At 35.4% G+C, this 19198-nt stretch overlaps 1 protein-coding gene across 2 annotated transcripts in view; it reads left to right on the top strand.

Moving 5' to 3' along the window:
• LOC136828147 (uncharacterized) overlaps window positions 1-12525 on the top strand; it is an 88125-nt gene extending 75600 nt beyond the window's left edge. For both annotated transcript variants that reach the window (XM_067085963.1, XM_067085964.1), the window contains exons 8-10: window positions 6118-6418; window positions 9358-9482; window positions 11120-12525. The gene's annotated coding sequence lies outside the window, so the exon portion shown is untranslated. The remainder of the gene's footprint in view (window positions 1-6117; window positions 6419-9357; window positions 9483-11119) is intronic.
• The last annotated feature ends 6673 nt before the right edge of the window (window positions 12526-19198 follow it).

Genomic DNA, 19198 nt, shown 5'->3' with positions numbered 1-19198 from the left:
TATGTATATATATATATATATATATATATATATATACAGTATACTGTATATGTATGTATGTATATTGTATATATATATATATATATATATATATATATATATATATATATATATATATATATATATATACCTGAGTATGACTTACATTCCTGTACAGTAAAACATTTTCTACAGTGGTAGTCACCAGATCAGCCATGTTAAGCAACAGTGAGCCTGGTCAGTACTTGTATGGGTGATCCCATTTAAGCACTTGTGGACCAGGATGTGAGACTCGCACCTTCACCCCAGCAATATTTGCTCTTTGGGCCAATTTCATTATTGCAGGACAAATAAAGAAACATTATGAAGTAAAATAATGAAGAGTAAAATACATTCCTGCTATAATGTCAGTGTGCTTTGCCACATTAGAAAAAGGATAATGGAAAATTATATAATATGAGGGAATATATATATATATATAGATATATATATATGTGTGTGTGTGTGTGTGTGTGTGTGAGTGTTAAGCCACTGATACAAATAAGTAATGAAGCATGTCTTCACATAGCACTGATTACCTTCGCCTAGGTTGAGACAGCTGGAAGAAACAGTGATGTTGCCTCTCTGTAGTTGAAGTCTGTCCTTGAGACTCAGAATTTAAAGTAAAGTCCTTTCTTGAGACTCAGAATAGCACGAAGTCCCTTCTTGAGACTCAGAATAGCACGAAGTCCCTTCTTGAGACTCGGAATAGCACGAAGTCCGTTCTTCAGACTCGGAATAGCACGAAGTCCCTTCTTGGGACTCAGAATTTAAAAAGAAGTCTGTTCTTCAGACTCAGAATTTAACATGCATTCTGTTCTTGAGAATCAGAGCTTAAATTGAAGTCCTTTCCTTGTGACTCCGAATTTAAAGCAAAGTCCTTTCTTGTGACTCAGAATTTATAGTAAAGTCTGTTCTTAAGACTCAGAGTGTGACGTGATGTTTGTTCTTGAGACAATTTTTGAGTCTCACAACAAAGTCTGGTCTAATCTTGAGATTCAGAACAAAGTCAGGTCAATTCCTGAGACTCAAAACAAATCCAGGTCTAGTCTTGAGACTCAGAACAAACCCAGGTTTTAGCCTTGAGACTCAGAACATAACCAGAACTATTCCTGAGACTCAGAACAAAGCCAGGACTATTCCTGAGACTCACAACAAAGCCAGGACCTATTCCTGAGACTCACAACAAAGCCAGGACCTTTTACTGAGGCTCAGAACAAAAACAGGACTTATTCCTGAGACTCAGAGCAAAGCCAGGGCTTATTCCTGAGACTTAGAACAAAGCCAGGTCTTATATCTGGGACTCAGAACAAAGCCAGGACTATTCCTGAGACTCAGAACAAAGCCAGGACTTATTCCTGAGACTCAGAACAAAGCCAGGACTATTCCTGAGACTCAGAACAAAGCCAGGACTTATTCTTGGGACTTAGAACAAAGCCAGGACTTATTCCAGAGACTCAGAACAAAGCCAGGATTTGTTCCTGAGAATCAGAACAAAGCCATGACCTATTTCTGAGACTCAGAACAAAGCCAGGACCTATTCCTGAGACTCAGAACAAAGCCAGGACTATTCCTGAGACTCAGAACAAAGGGAATATCGTTCACGAGACTCGGAATCGAGAGAGAGAACCGCCCTCTCGCGTCGACCAACAGAACTGGAATGACGAGTCCCTTCAGCTCAGAAATGGAACACGCAAGAACCAGCCCACTCTTTTGTTCGATATTGCATGCTGGGTAGCTTAAGGGTTTGGAAAGAGGGAAAAGAGGTGTTTCTGGTCACAGACGAAGCGACCAAAGTGCTTCTTGAGTGAGGGAAAGTTAGAGGAATCGGTGAAAATGAAAGGAATGGAAAATTGAAATGCTTGAGGTGGAGGGAGTGTGATGATTTGTTGACCTGATAAGCAGTTGCAAAATAAAGGTCATTTAGGAGAGGAGAAGAGATTGTTATTATTATTATTATTATTATTACTATTATTATTATTATTATTATTATTATTATTATTATTATTATTATTATGATTATTATTATTATTATTATTATTATTATTCACAAGTATTCAGAAGATGAAGCCTATTCATATGGAACAAGCCCGCAGGGGCCATCGACGTGAAATTCGAGCTCCCCACCAATTCTGTTCTATTTCTTTTAAACTCAGGAACTATTTAATGCAACCGTCTGTTCCCTTGAGATCAATTAAGACACATTAGCATGCCATTAAAGTCACGAAATTGCCATTAATGGACAAAGCCAAGCGTGGGAACGTTATAGATTGGCCGTGCTTAAATGCCTCGGCAAACTTATTGCAGAATTTTTTGTTTGGTACTCTTTAAGCCGTACAATTGGAAATATATGGACTTATGTATGTTTAAATAAGTATTATTATTATTATTATTATTATTATTATTATTATTATTATTATTATTATTATTATTATTATTCAGAAGATGAACCCTATTCAGAGTCTTAAGGCTATTACAATGTGACACTTACAACGAATTTTTGTTTTATGCGCTTCAAGTCGTACAATTGAAAATATATGGACTTGTGTATGTGAATTTAAATAAGTAAATATATTATATATATATATATGTATATATATATATATATATATATATATATATATATATATATATATATATATATATATATATATATATATATATATATATATATATATATATATATATATATAAAGGTGCTACTTGTAATGTTCTTCATCCCCCAAAAAATGCGAGTGTACACACACACACACACACACACACACACACACAATATGTAAGACAACACGAGCATTTTAGCAAATCAATGAACTCTTAATGTATTCAGACCGTGGGAACATGACTTTGTGAGAATTGTCAAATATTTTCTCACTGGAGTCACGCAAGAGTCAGTACTCGAGTTCTGTCACTATTACTGCCAGTCAAGATTTACCATAAAACTTACAATGAGTAAAACTGTAAACGTAGTTTTGATTGCTTTTTGTGTGTGTGAGAGAGAGAGAGAGAGAGAGAGAGAGAGAGAGAGAGTGTGAGTGATTGATTGAAGAAATAAAACTCCTTGTTATCTTATATATATATATATATATATATATATATATATATATATATATATATATATATATATATATATATATATATATATATATATATATATATATATATATATTATATACAGTATATATACATACATACATACATGCATATAACTCAGTATATCTCTTCAAAACCGCTCTGGCAACTGGCCTAGTCTCATTAGCCAGTAAGTTTCACAAATGGAGAATACATTAACAATTCGCTTTTGATATGTTAGTAGTCTTACCCAGAGTATTACTGTAGAATTTCCAAATCTTTCTCGAGAATACAGTTCGCTCACACGTATCTAATCATTTATCATACAGCATACAGTTTCCTGTAGGTTGTATCCGCATTCTTAGTAATTGGTGCAGAGATTAGTAGGCCTATTTGCAAAAGAACATAGTAAATTTAGAAAATAAAGTCATGGAAATAAAAATGATTTTGAATCATTTTATCACGCGATTTTCTCCTGTTAAAAACGTTTTGGATAAAAGTATAAATAAAATAAATAAACTATAATTATTTTCATTATTATTGTTCAGAGGATGAACCCTATTAATATTATTATTATTATTATTATTATTATTATTATTATTATTATTATTATTATTATTATTATTGAAACTTTTGTAATTTGAAGAGCATTTTTGTATTTAGCTGCATTTAATCGTTTGTATATTCTGTATTTTGGTCCTTTGTCGAAAATTATATAAGTTCCAAGTCTGAATCAATTGGGAGTTCATTCTTTATTATCAAGTTTTTAATTTCAGCTGCACGTCCTTGCTATTTCGTTAGAGGGAGAGAGAGAGAGAGAATAATGACAGTCATGCTAACTACTGTATGTATGCAAAATATACTATGATTGTTGATTGACAACTTTTTAGTTTGTATAGAAAATTATTATTATTATTATTATTATTATTATTATTATTATTATTATGAAGGATACTAATAAAAGTATTTTAGTTTTATAATTTTAACACTGTAAATTATCATATACCAACAGTGTTAAAGTTATGCAGTTTCCTGAAGTTGCCACTTATTATTTTGTTTGATTATCTGAGCAATTTCCATAGCTTACACTAATTATCCTTAATAGCTAATTAGTCAGTATTCCTTCCATAGGAGTGCTGTATATTAAACGAGGAAAATGTCACAAAACACTCTTAGACCCATAGACTACATCTCAAATAATTGCAAGACATTACCAGTTACAGTTGATGGTATTTTTTTACTGTAAAGCTTTTAAATAATCTAATTGACTCATTTATGTGCTTGCAGATATATCGTAATAACTATTCAGAGATATTATTTTCTAATCAGTCATTTTTCTACGTGGCAATTTCATTGTTATTGTATTTACTTTCTAGTTCCATTTCCCATCTAGAACGGAGTCTACACATTACCTTACAGTACAACTTTATAAAAGTCCTCATAAATGTCTAATTCTTCAGGTATGTCTATCGTCTGTAATGCCAAACATTTACAAATACTGGCTCAAGTTCATTTTAAAGCTTTTAACGTTTGTTGATAATTTCATATGTTAGATCGTGTTTTACTTATAACTTGGCGTCAAACTTCCATAGTTCGTTTGACTGCATGTTTTACCAAACATCCAAAGCATAATTCCTTTAAGATTTCTTATTTTCTTGATGAAACGCACAGGTGTAAGTACAGTTATGGCCAAATATTAATATAAACTTAGAAATTTGTGTATATCATATTTTATAAATCAGGTATAATATTTCAATATGCAGAAATTTCAAAGTTTAGACAATAGTTAAATTACAAGATCAAGTTTGACTTACAAAAGCTACCGTGTGACATTTTTAATTCGATTTATTTTAACAATATCCTGGATAGCAATGAATCATTTCTTAGATTCAAAGGAAACAAAAATCTATATAGTATCTATATCATATATTACTTTTCTAAAAGTTCCTATATCTTACGTAAAATCGAACAAAAAAAGTTGTCAGTTACTATTTATAGATTTATATTTTTTTTATTTATAGCTACTTTAGTGCCAATAGGTGTCTATACCGGCGTTTGCCAGAATTTCCACGAGGATAACAGGCCTAAAATCAAATACAAAAAATTATGAAATCACTGTAAATATATCTAAAAACTAAAATGAATTAATAATATGGATTAATAATATGATGAATTAATAATGCAATATCATTGAAACTGAAGCTTTATAGATATAATCTTAGTCTATTTTTTATGTAAAATCAAATGTAAAAATTTATGAAAATGCTATATCTATCTGATAACTAGTATATTCAAGGTTTAGAATTTAATTAATAATATAATATCGTTGAAATGAAATAATAACAGATATGATTTCAGTCTATTGTTTATGTGAGATGATTTCTGTGAAATGATATTATCTGTAAATTCTGTTTAGCTTCGTTACCCCTTAGAAGTAATGGACGACCGCTAACTTTTGAGATTTTCCGTGTATTCGTAGCTCATATTTGGCAGTTATTTGAACGTCCTGTGCTTCGTTTTGTAATCCATTAACTCGTGAGTATATAAAGAATATATAAATGTGTTATGATTGTACGTTTACTTGTTAAATGCCGTTATTTTTGCATATAAAGAGACATGATGGTTATGACTCTAGAGCCGGTTCCCCAATGGTGGTACTCTGTCTCCCACTTTGTTTACATGGCCCTTATGAAGCCGTTAATAATTTGGATAGCTAACATACAAATGCATGAAGTGTGATTTTGTGATATGGTTTGGCACAAATGGAACATTTTAAGGTATAATTCGAGTCTATATGTGGGCGATCTACGTTTTTTTCATCCCAAATTGGCAACCAAAACGTGGAGGAAATGGGTTAGCCTGGGCCTGATTTTTTTGAGAAAGTCGTGACTGTTTTCGGTGAATATTAATAAAAAAAATATTACATTTACATTGAATCCAAGGTCATTGCCATGTATCTTAAATGATGTTTTTGTGTAATTGTTTTGACATATGTATTCACAATTGGCTAAAGGTTTGTCTTGTTTTTAGGTACGGTCACATGACATGATTCAGGGTATTAGGCCCTATTATTTTCGGCCGTGAACCTGTTAGGCTATCACAACTTCAGGAAGTAAGACGTGGCGGAAGCTCCTTGGGACGTGGGATGCCGTGATTAGTACTACTGTAGATCCTTGGGGATCAAAGTATTGTATATATACCCATTTCGGCCGTTTGCCAGCTTGGATGTTAGCCTACAACCGAAACGACCAGGACCTATTTGAGGGAAGTCTCCTGTCATCAGCCGTGTTTTGCTGCAGGATTTGCATTTCATCTTCAGTAAACTTTACTGGTATGACAAGAGTCCATTGAGTAGATTTATTATGGGTAAATTTATGTAACTTGCTGAAAAGTGTCTTAAAAGGAATGCGGCCCCCTAAGTCAAATTTTAACCAGCCATAGGCCTACCAATAGCTGTATCTTATAGGCCTACCAATAGCTGTATCTTACCCATCAGGTGTTAACCCAATAGGTGTTAATTTGCATTCGTAGGGAATCTCCATGGTTATATAAGTCACACGAATGGTATGCATATTTAAATAAGTTTGTTAGGCCAAGATTCCATCATAGCCCACTGTGGCCTGTAGCCTAAGATTCACAGACTTAGGTATAGCCTGGGGTTAGATTAGGCATGAGTCGCCTTATTAGGTTAGGCAGCCGTAACTGTCAGTAGTTACTAGAATTGTATCACATGACCGGTGTTAATTCTGGTAAAACTTGAAACTACTACCGCACCCCTCCCTTGGGGATGAACGTAAAACATAAACCAATGATGGTAAGTACCATAAACATAAAAACATTGACAGAAGATGGCAAATAACTGCTTGGGGTCTGGCAGCAACCAGGCTGTAGTAATGGTTTCAAGTTTTAACTTAAATTTCTGTGGGGTTAAGCACTACAATTCTCCGAAGAGATTATACAGTTAGTTAGGAAAATAATCAGCAGTTTTGCCATTTGCTTTTTTCAGGGACTTCGTCAATGAGTGTAGGGGTCGGATAGTTGGTACACTTGTACAAGTTTGATATTTGTTTGTCCAGGGAAAGCACTTGGGAAGTTGAGTGTTGGAGGATGAGAATGTAATGTATATTGGTTAATGGAATGGAAAATGGTGAGTTGATTATTTTAGGTTAGGCTATGGTATAAATAAGTCATGTGATATATATATATAGGAAATTGAAGATAAAGTAACAAAAGATAAATGCATAAATGTAAAACTTAATCAATATTTTAGTAATTCTACAGAAGAGATATACATAGGTATTGATTATTAATTAAAAAATTTTTACTATTGAAAAGGGTGTATATAGGCCCTAATACAGTATAGGTGAGATCATTTGAGAAATTTACTGTCGTTTGTTTGTCTTTGCATGCATCCCTTAGGGTCTTGCACCAGATGCAATGCCCTGTGGAACTTTTTTTGTTGAACTACCAATATTTTAGGTGTTAAATATATTTGTTTAGCATGACCAAAGAATCCTGTATAGGCAGGGAAGGTCACAAAGTCTAGGCTGCAGTATTTGTGAAGAGGTAATGGTGTGTTAAAATGGCTCAAGCTGTTCATAAGCTGAAGGCAGTGATGCTCGACAGAACTGTAGTTGTATTAGCAATATAAAGCCTAGTATGAGCGTCCTTGGCTATGGGCTGTGGAAAAACTTAAAGCTTGGTATTTTGGCATAGGCTAGAGGAAACAACATTATTATTTTGAATAAGACAAGGATATGGTTACCAAAGAAAATAACTGAAGTCATAAACTGGGTATTTGAGTGCAGTATTTGACAGTGAAACATAGTAAAAAATAGCCTAATCTTGAGCATACCGCAGAAATGTTTCTCGAATGCTTTACTTGTTCAACTCTGTTCAGGTAAATAAAATAGAATACTTGCATCAAGGTACTGTATACTGTATGTATTTGAAATACTTATCATCAGATTCTGCTTGGCTATTGCCATACTTGAAGAAAAGTAATGGTTCATATCCAGGTTTTTTATCATAGGATGAAAATGCTAGTCTTGACTTATATATCTAACATTTCATTTTGTATTGGTGAGAAATATATCAAAATTTGTCAAGTTTAAACCAGGTCTGTAGATCCTGCAGTAGGAAGGCTTATGCATTTTTGTTGGTAAGGCTTTTTAAGAAACTTACACCTTAGATATAGGCTTATCAGGTACATTTTGTTCAAGCATATTGAGCAAAATGTGTACCAACTCAGCAGTGTGTTCCTGTAATGCAAGTAATTATTACAAGGAAAATATTAATATGGTAAAGGCATTTCATTACTGATAAGTTGGGTTGAGAATATTCATTACATATTATTGATAACTGGCATAGGAATTCTTTATAGGCCTTAGATAATGATCATTTCTTCCAGTACAGATGATAGGTAGGTAAAAGCTGTACTTGGGGAAAAAAAATTGTGTTAGTAAGATGTTCTTAGCATTAGACTGTAGTCATAGTAGTCCACATTGGATGCTTAAATTGTTCAGGAACCCTGCTAAAGTAGCATTTATTATGTACTTGAGTACTATATTTTCCCCTAGTTGTTATATGAAGGAACAAGGTTGTTACTGTACTGTGCCACCAGAAATTGGAAGTCAGGATACCAGTGGGAATTATTTGTTTAGAAAGACAGGTAATGACCGCTGATATATGAATTTGCTTAGTTGCTAAGAATGTCTTTGAAAGTGTGGTATGGCACTCATAAGAGTTTCTGTATTTAAATGTATTGAGAAGTTTCTTTTAAAAGATGTACTTTTAAATGAGACAATTGTGCACTCCATTATATGATTCAAGTCGAAATGGATGGCTTGAAATTTGAGATTTTCAGTGTTAAGTTTTCCTTAAGTTTTTTATAGTATCCAAACGATATGGGGAATTTTGTTACCAATATTTTGTGTAGCTATTAAAATAATACTAATATTGTAAAACAGTTATTGTTCAAATAATGCTATTCCAGAATTATGCTCTGATTTCAGTTTTTCATGCTGATTAATACATTTGTTCCTGTGAAATATACAAACCATTATGTATAAGTAATAATTTATCCCAAGGAATGTTTAGCATAAACGAAATACAGTAAAAATTACTATTTTATGTTAATGTTCATCCTGATACTCTTTTGAGAACAAAAGCTGTCTGTGAATTCAATTGAGGCACTGTATGTACTTGATATGCATAAGATGACAACTTGCCTATTTCTTGTGGTAATTAATTGCAAAATTTCTCTTTCAGATCTGTTGATTTTAACCTGGATATGTACTGCAATCAACCAAAACTACTGCCAAATATAGTGGAATAATAGCTAACTTTTTTGGAGCACATAGCAACCCATGGAAGTTTTTAGCTTTGAGTTAATGGTGAGTTGTTGTGAGCTTAGACACATAATCCCTTGCAAATGCTAATGTTTGTGGTATTGATGTATACCCAAGGACAAGCTAGATTTAGCGATTCGTAATCCATCATTGTGGCTCTCTCTCTCTCTCTCTCTCTCTCTCTCTCTCTCTCTCTCTCTCTCTCTCTCTCTCTCTCTCTCTCTCTCTCTCTCTCTCATATGCATGAGTGTGCATTGTACTTTGTTATCCTTTGAGGGTTCAAGGTTTCTGTTGCTAATTATTAGATCATTTTTTTTTTTCAAACAAGCAGGAATTGCAGTGCATTATAAAGCACTGTATCTTCAGGATTTGAAACCCCTGATTTCAAGTCAAATCCTAAATGTAAAATATCTCATTAATTTGCACGAAAAGTTTGAGTTTTGTAAGTTAGGCCTGCAAATAAGTGGACAAGAGCAAGGTTTTTGTGAGAAACTTAAAAGTTAATCATTTACTTTTAGACTTGACTTATTTCCTTAAGTTCACTGGATGTTAGCAGACCGTAAACAGGGTCTTTTGGTCATTATTTTTCTCTAGTGTGCTTTCAACTCTGCATCTTTCTCCACCTCCTCCTTTTTACTTTATTCAGTTGTTCAGACAGCTTTCTCAAGAAGGCTCAACAATGTTGGCAGAAGGTACACCTTAACTGTGGTCACTTTGCTGTGAGTGGCTTCTTGCATGCTGTTTCTAATATATGCCCCCACCCCTACATAAGATGGCTTTTGGACTTGCTTTGCTTTCTAATAATGGGGTTTCTGGCCAGCTAAGTAGTTACGTCCACAAATATAGTTGCAACATATTTTGTGATTGACTGTCTGCTAGTCACCAGCCACCATTTGACACCACCAAACCTTAACTGGTCCTTATTCTCCAACCCACGAACCACCCCCTGTTCCTTCTTTTCTTGGCTGAGTTTTGGGGGGTTTTTGCAAGGGAAGGTAGTGACCTACTTGCTCTTGTTTGAAGGCAAGACAGATGGAGAGAGACATTACATGTGTTGCATGTATCGCCATCTCTTATCCTTACCACTTCGACTGTTTTGTCTGCTTTGCTGCTCCCACTAAATGCCCAATCCTTGTTTTAGGGGCTAGTACTGTCACTGAGCCTCCCTTGATGCACTGTAGGCATTACTAAAGGTTGTTTTAGTGTGTCCTTTTGACCCCTAGCTGCCCCCCACTTTTTAGCCCCTTACTGTACTGTCATTCCTACCTCCTTTCTTCCATCTTGCTGTCTAACCATTCCAACTCCCTCTTTTCTCCATCGTAAGTCTGAATGGCTGAAAGTGTCCCAAATTTTCATAAATCAAATCAAATCAAATCCAAGGAGCTCAATGTTTTGGGTAAAGGCAGGAAGTTTATTAAGGGGTTTGTGTACTTTATGAATGAAGGTATATTTAACCTATTTGTCTTTGATATTAACAGATGTCTTTGTACTTTTATGTGAAGGATGTGTTCCAGCGTAGTTAGTTCTTATTCAGATATAGCCTATATTGACTGAAAATAAAAAGTTCTGGTTAGTACATGAGTTATTAAAGCAAGATTGCGTATATTAACTCCATTATTTTGTTGTATGGAAAAGCTTCCAAATTATAAACATTGAATTTATAGTTATTTCTTTTATTACAGGTTACATGAGTATATTCGTTTATCTCCTCATCAGCAACCATCAAGTTAGAAGAGTTTAGAAGTGGAATCGATTAGGTCTTCCATTGTTGGCTTATTAATTACTCAAGCAGAAAGATTCATTGAATTATGACATGTGGCTCAGGCTGTGGGTTAAAATTTACTTTCTTCTAGAAGTGAACGATGTACTGTAGATATAACTAAAGGTCTGTGCAAAGTGTGAAGAGTAACTAAAAGGCTATGCAGTTTGAAGAGCACTGTATAAAGAGACATTGCTTATAACTTAAAGGCTATGCAATTTTGAAGAGCATATTGACATTGCTTAAAACTAAAAGGGCATGAATTTTGTAAAATATGGTAACAGCTCTTATAGGTTGCCCCACTCACATTCATACCATTATCCTATTGAGTCAAAGCTTTCCATAAAGTCAGATTGTAATATTGTCATAATGTACTTGAACAGTACCATTGAGTCACATTGCGAGATTCATTGGAATTCCCTTAGGGATTTGATCTTGAATTAGAATTGTAAATGGAACAGAATAAGTTGAAGTTGAACGGCTGAGTGAGCAGAGACAAAAGGTAATTGATGAAGATTAAAAGGCAGAAAGCAGTGCATCTGGGGCTTAAGAGACAATGAAGAGAATCTTTAGTATCATCTACATTGCACTGGTCTTAGGTTATACACCAATGTGGGATTTGTGCTAGGCCATTCTAAGCTCGTCAGTCTGTGTATGCTGTAAACGGTTGCTTGGGAATAATTTTGTGTACAGTATATTACACACACACACACATACATTTCACAATTTAGGTCAGGTTTTTGTCATACAGGGTTAGATGTCGAAAGAGTTTTCTCCTTCGTCTTATACCTAGTGCAATTGCAGCCTGAATTCCACTGTGGTTTCAGACCATGGCTTCTCCATAGGTTCCTTTCTCATCATTGTCAACTTAATTAGGCTTGCTTCCTTTCTCTTCACCATAAACTTAGATGTGCTTGCTTTGATTTTCAAATCTCAGCTCTCCTTTCCAGTCCTCCATCCATCTGTCAGACATGATCATAAGACTTCTATCTGGTTCAGCTGTTAATCCCAGGTTATCTGCATAGAGAAGCTTCTGGTGCTTCCCTTTATTGAATTTATGTAACTTCCTCTTTTATGTATCTGCCACAGTACGTATTGACTTAAGTTTTCGTATCAGGATGAAATGCCGATACAGTATTTGCTTATACTTTGTCAGGTTATGAAGTACTGCATAGTTGATGTGATCCCCATATCAGGTCAATGCTGTCAGTGCACCTCGTGCACTGCACTGTAGGTATTATTTGAGGCTCTCTGCAGCGTCCCTTCCCCTAGCTGCAACCCCTTTCATTCCTTTTACTGTACCTCTGTCCATATTCTCCTCTTTCCATCTTACTTTCCCTAACCCTCCCCTATCAATTGATTCATAGTGCAACTGTGAGATTTTCCTCCTGTTACACCTTTCAAACCTTTTTACTCTCAATTTCCATTTCAGCGCTGAATGGCCTCATAGGTCCCAGTGCTTGACCTTGGGCCTATCCTATATTATATTCTAATTTATATGACCCAGCTTTAATCCTTTTAGGCGTTGCTATCCTCTTCTGTCGGGTAATTGCCAAAATTTTAAATCTCATTTCTGTGTTCCTCTGAATCCTAGCCTTCATCAAATAATACATGAGGTTGCTTAGGTCATAAGTTTATATCTGTGGTGACTTGTTGGTTCTTGCCCAGCATCTGTAGCTGTTGTTTTTGGTGTGTGATACTCCAGTAGGGTTCCAGCCCAAGAAGAACCCTGAAAGAGTTCAGAGGTCTGGTTAAACAAATCATTTATAACTAACTAACTACTCCGGTAGGGGGCTACCATTTGTAGTGTGACTGTAACAGCCCATTTCAAATGGTGCTGAAGGTCCTCTTCAGTCTTTTATCTTTCAGCCACCATCTTCAGCATCTCATTGGCTGTCCATCTTCATCAGGATTGTCTTGTATCTTCATCAGGATTGTCTTGTTCTGATTTCAGTTTGCTTGTAAAAAATGAACTATATTATGAAGACAAATCCTACAGGCCAGCACTGTGAGAGCTAAATAAATGCTCAGTGGTTTGCTTAAACTGCTCATATAATAATTATCTTAACAAAAAAATTGCTATTTTCGAGTTACTGTATTCAGTCCCACTTATTAAATTGTTCATACAGTAGTTTTTGACACAATTTTTTATTAAAAAACCCTGTGACTCGGTCCCTGTATGTAGAAATTACAGGTTACTACTTACATGCAAACTTGATTCTGCAAATGTCCACATTTGAAGCAAATTCAAGTTTTGGAAACATTATTTAAAAATCATCATTTTTCAACATCCAGTTGTAAATTTTGAAAGAACTAATTATGATTTAAATTTTGCTAATACTAAACCTTTTAGGCCAGCCCCATGATAATATTTCAAGAACATAGCCTCAGGCAAGCCAAGTGAGGGTCTAGCAATGTGATTGGAGGCTTGTTAAGTAATGTCCAGTTCAGCTGTAAAGGTACCTTATCTTACATTTGTCATGGATTGTTGTATTTTAAGTTATTTTCATATTGTAATGTTTCTGTGTCTTTGAATTTGGTATTCATTTTTAACATTTTTGTGCACTTTTGTAGATCTCAATTTGAACTTTGTTTTTAATTCATGGGGCAATTTATAGCGTTGTGGTATAGTTCATGTTTTTCTTTGTTGTTGCTATAGTTTATATTTTTTTTATTTGGTTTAACCTTTGAGTACATTATAGTAATGTCAGTAAACTTACTGATGGTTATTTCTTCATTCATAGCAAGAATCTAATTCATTATAGTTTTCTTATCTTAAGATGAGGATCATTCTGTCTGTATACAACCTTGATGATCATCTGTGACTATTTGTCATTAATTGTTTTTTAAACTCTTATTAACTTTCAAGAATGGGTCTAGGGATATAGAAATATTTTTGTGAGATTTTACAATTCATTTTGTTGAGTAACGGCAAACTGTCAACTTTTCTCTGTTAAAATGTTTACGTATTTGCTTTTGTGTAATTGTAGATGTTACTTTTTACTTTAACTTGGCATTATTTGTGTGTTGCAGAACTTCATAGACACTATAATCCACTGTAGAACAAAGAAAAACAAGAGCCCCCAGTAGCTGGGTCAAATGTGCAAGGTCCCTCAGATTTATTGGTCTTCATCATGATAAATTTTTGTTCATCAGCGTTTCTGTGGGATTAGAAGGAAATGAGTTCTCTCCGCTATCACGTGTCCTATGCTATATCTGGGTGTTCCTGTTAGGTCTAGGTTCCCATCTAACTCCTTTTTCCATGAGTTTGTGGGCCTTCCTACAGGTCTCAATTTTCTATTAATTATAAAGCTACTGCTCCTCATCCCTTCTCATTTCGTGCCACTGGACACCACATCTCTTCCCTTTTCCTCATTTGTAATTCAGTGCTCACACCTCAAACTGGCCTTGAATCTTGCCATTTTATAGTCTTAACTTTTTGGAAATCATGGCTCATTGTCTTGTAAGTGCCCTTTCCGTAACATAGATTACTACAGTCCTTTTATATCAGTTATAGGTTTTTAATGTCTGTACTAATGAGATATTTTTTTAGTGGTTAGCTTTATTTCCGTTTCATCCAAGCTGCAGGTATTCTTTTTCATGCTGCCCTTTCAAACCCTGTTTTTGCAGTTCAGTGTGTGTGTGTGTGTCCCCAAGGTAACAGAAATGGTTCTACCTCATCAAGATTTTCCCAACAGCCACAACAGGTTTCTCCACTTCCTTCTCTTCCCAATTGATTTTGAAATAAAAACGTAATACATTTTCATGGTACATACAGTATATAGCTTTACCATCACCCTTGCTTGGCTCGAACTAGCTTGGTTTTGCCATACAAAGGTGTCTTTCAGTGAGAATTTTTCTGAATATATTACATTTATTCTGTTTTTGCTGGAAACCTACGTAATTTCCAAGTTGCTGTGTCTGCTTGGTGAGATATCCTCTGCCACAAAATTGCCCATCTACTGTCAGGTCTGTTGCCTACTGATGGCTTTATGAGTGGACTCTTACATTGGTCATTTTCCCATGTGTTCAGCTTTAAACCCACCTGCTTTTTCTTCCATTTTTGACACCAGACCTTTTGGGTGTTTGCTCTTGGCAACATTTCTGCTGCCTTCAAAGCTTGATTACCAGAAATGCTCAGGGACTGCCAAGTATCTGCATCAACCTGTTTCTGCTGTTGATCAGTCTGCAACATATCCTTGCATTTTAATCATTTTTATGTTTGTTAATTTATTAATACTGTATGTAATTTATTAATACTGTATGTATTTTTAATAAGTGAGATCTCCTCTTTCTGCATTTCATTTTACCTCCTCTTACTTCTTGCTAATGAACACCATATTCTTTTGAAATTTTATTTTCAAGTCAATGGCCCCTGTGGGCTTGTTCCTTATGAATAGGGTTTTGAGAACTCTTTCTGCATTTCATTTTACCTCCTCTTACTCCTTCGTAATGAACACCATATTCTTTTAAAGTTTGAATTTCAAATCAGTGGTCCCTGTGGGCTTGTTCCATATGAATAGGGTTCATCTGAATAATAATAATAGCACCACCCAAGTGCTGCTATCTCAAACCCTTTACAGCAGTCACTTAAGCCCCAGTGCCATTGCCAGCTTGCTTCTCTTCCTCCACCTTTCAGGGTCTGTCATCTTTCATCATCCAAATTAGCATCTTTTCCTTTTACCTATCTGCAGTAAGTTCTTAGCAGTAGAATCACCAACAACAATGAGAATATGATGGGCTTCATCAGCTGGAGCTAGAGAACTTGATTCTTAGTGATACCTGTTTTTGCTGACAAGCAAGACCATCCAAAGCAGCTGCAGCAATATGAACAGCTTCAGATATTGTAAGAGCAATTGGTGCCCCTTCAGCTGTGCTCCTTCTTAAAGTGATAACCATTTTTCTGACAGTTGTTTTCATGTCTGTATTGACAGTGTATTTCATGATCTGTTGGTGTTTGTTTACCAACTACCAACCCCTTGCTCATAGCCTTACCCCTAGATATTTGCTAGTAGTTTGGTATCTTCCACTTTGCTGAACTTCTGCTACATGTCAGGGTACAGCCAGGTTTTCCCTGCTTTGTTGCAGTATGTCTAACATTTCATAAGCTCCTAGCTTGGAAGTGCTTCCTTGCAAGTGCCTGTCTAGATACTTGGCTTTCAGGCCCTTTTCATCTCCTGTCTGTGTTCAGGATTCATGCCTTTGGAAGAATCAACATGCTTTGGGCCAGCCCTGAGAGTTTAGAATGTAAATTCAGTGGTCTGGTTTAAATATTGAGAGATAACCACTTGTAGTTTTGTGTGCTTGTTCCAACCTACTGGACCAAGGTGTTCCAGTTTTATCTACAATGGATTATGGTGTCTGGGACTTCACACAGAGTTAGGACAGTTTAAGGTGTAGAGTTGGAAACATTTTTACAGTTGTTTGTGCTTTGGTAAGACTCTTAGTAAGATATGTCCCAGTGTTTGTAGCTATTTTTCCCTTCTTTTGTTAGTCCCCTCATTTTATTTGCTACAAGTTAAACCTCTCACTTGAAAACAGAACCTTTGGCTTATCCCTATTGGAGGGAAATTGTAACTCGTTAGTCTTATTAAATTGCATTACAGTAATAATAATGAAAATATTTTCCAATTGCTCCTCATGTATAAGAATTTACATACCGTATATAATATTTAGAGAATGAAGTAAAATGATTCACATGTATTTTTATTTCTTGTAAGATTTGTCTGAAAATTGTTGTATTTTTATTCCTTGAAAGATTCTGTCTGAAAATTGTTTAGGGTCAATAATGGTAAATATTTAATGATAGTTGATTATTTGTTTTGTTAAATAAACGTGTTGTGTTTTATTGAAAGATAAATAAATCTCTCTCTCTCTCTCTCTCTCTCTCTCTCTCTCTCTCTCTCTCTCTCTCTCTCTCTCTCTCTCTCTCTCTCTCTCTCTCTCTCAGTACAAATCTGTTGTTATTTTTTGATAATCCTATATTATTTATAGGCAGAGGCCAAGTTTCAACCTTTATTTTTTTTTCATTTTCAGTATTTTGGTAATATTTCTTTATACATATTGTGCAAACCAGTGCTGAGCACATTGTGCAGTGTAAGGGCCGACCAACCAGAAAAATTTTCTAGTCTTTCAGAAGTATAAGAACTGTCCCTTGAAGGAGGTATGACCCTTTATGTTATCACTTCCATTGTTCTCAGTCATCTGTCAAACTTCCACACACTTGTGTGTTGTGACCATCTTCCATTTTTTTTCCAATTTTATCTGTGTATGCATTTTACATTAGTGTTTCCCAATGAACAGTCATTGGTTGTTCACTATTTTCACTTGTCTCTTTTCACGTCTATAATATATCTTAAACCTCTGGTGGCTTAGGAAGGTAGAATGACCTTGGCTCTGTACTAGGCAACATAGTTGACCTATTTCATAATGGCTTCTTTAAGATGTCAGTTATTTTATGCATATGTTTCTTATGCCTCAAATTCTGCTTAAGTCTTGTGGTCAGACTTGTAACTAGGTTATATATTTCTTGTGTGTAAACCCTTTGCAGACATACAAATGCTGATAAATTTATGTAAGTCGTTTCTGAACTTGCCTACTCTTCCTGAGTTGGTTGGATTTCCATTCAGACCTATTCCTTTTTTACTTTTTGGAAAATTCCTAATTTTTCTCACCCATGGTAATGAGATTGCCACACCAGTCTACCTTCCTGAACATGTTAAAAGACTTTTGAAGAACGTGTGTTCTTGTTATCTCTACTGTTTCTGTCGTAATACCTGTCGTGATGTTCCCAGTGATTTATCACTTGACCTTTATAGACTTAATATCACTCCCAAATCTCGCTCCTCATCCGGGGCCAAAGACTGGTTTTATAGTCATTTCTTCCCGTTTCCTTCCTTAGGCATTGTTTCGTATGCTGCTATTGTCACTGGAAATAGAATATTCCTCGTTTCGTCTGTTGTCAGTGTTCACTGTACATGGGGAAACTTCTTGTGTCTGCTGCCGGTGTAATTTCTCGGTGTAGTGTGGTTCGGGTTCCACAATAAGCTGTAAGTCCCGTTGCTAGGCAACCAGTTGGTTCTTAGACACGTAAAATAAGCCTAATCCTTCGGGCCAGCCCTAGGAGAGCTGTTAATCAGCTCGGTGGTCTGGTTAAACTGGGGTATACTTAACTTTTTCGTCTGCTGCCAGTGTTCACTGTACATAGGAAACTTCTTTTAATGGTTTTTCACAGCTTATTTACCTCTGATGTTCAGAAGGTAGCTTGTTCATGTGTCAGAGGGAATCGAGTTTAAAACTTCAACATAATGAAGATTCCTCCTTATATATACCTAGAGAAAAGTGCACTGATGAAGGATTTATTGTGATAGTCGTGGAAGTTAAATAGAAAAATCAGAATTCATTTGATTCATTTGAAGGCTAGTACATTGTTGCCTTTTTTGATAGTGGAAACTCTCTCTCTCCCTCTCTCGAAGTCAATGGTGGGTTTCAGAAATACAGAAAAGTATACAAATAATTGAAAGGACGCTGAATGACCTCATAGGTCCTAGCATTTGCCCTTGTGCCTAACTTATTCCAGTAATTGGAAGGCCAACAGATTGGTTGGCTAATACGAATAAAGTAGCCGCTGGTTATGGTTCAAGGATTGACCGAAAATGTTTGATGGTAAGTAATACCAAGCTAAAATTGAAGATTTTACAAGACCACTATTTCCAGTCCAGTATATTATTATTATTAATATAGTTTAACCAGGCCACTGAGCTAACTGACCGGTCTCTACGGCTGGCCTCCAGTCCTGTCTAGGCGAGAATGGTTTAAGAAACCATTAAAATGGCTGTGGGTCAGGTTCGTAATTAACTGTTGGAATATAGCGAATGAGCAAAAACTAGGCATTTTAGTGGTCATGCTGGTGACAGCGACAGATTTCTGATTGACGCCAGATGACTAAGTTCTCTCGTCACATCGAACAAAGCCCGATTGTGTGGGAGAACCGTAATCTACG

The sequence above is a fragment of the Macrobrachium rosenbergii genome, chromosome 42 (genome assembly GCF_040412425.1).
Source record: "Macrobrachium rosenbergii isolate ZJJX-2024 chromosome 42, ASM4041242v1, whole genome shotgun sequence".
Taxonomy (NCBI): domain Eukaryota; kingdom Metazoa; phylum Arthropoda; class Malacostraca; order Decapoda; family Palaemonidae; genus Macrobrachium; species Macrobrachium rosenbergii.
Note: the sequence above shows the minus strand (reverse complement) of the source record. Positions and strands in the feature narration are given on the sequence as shown.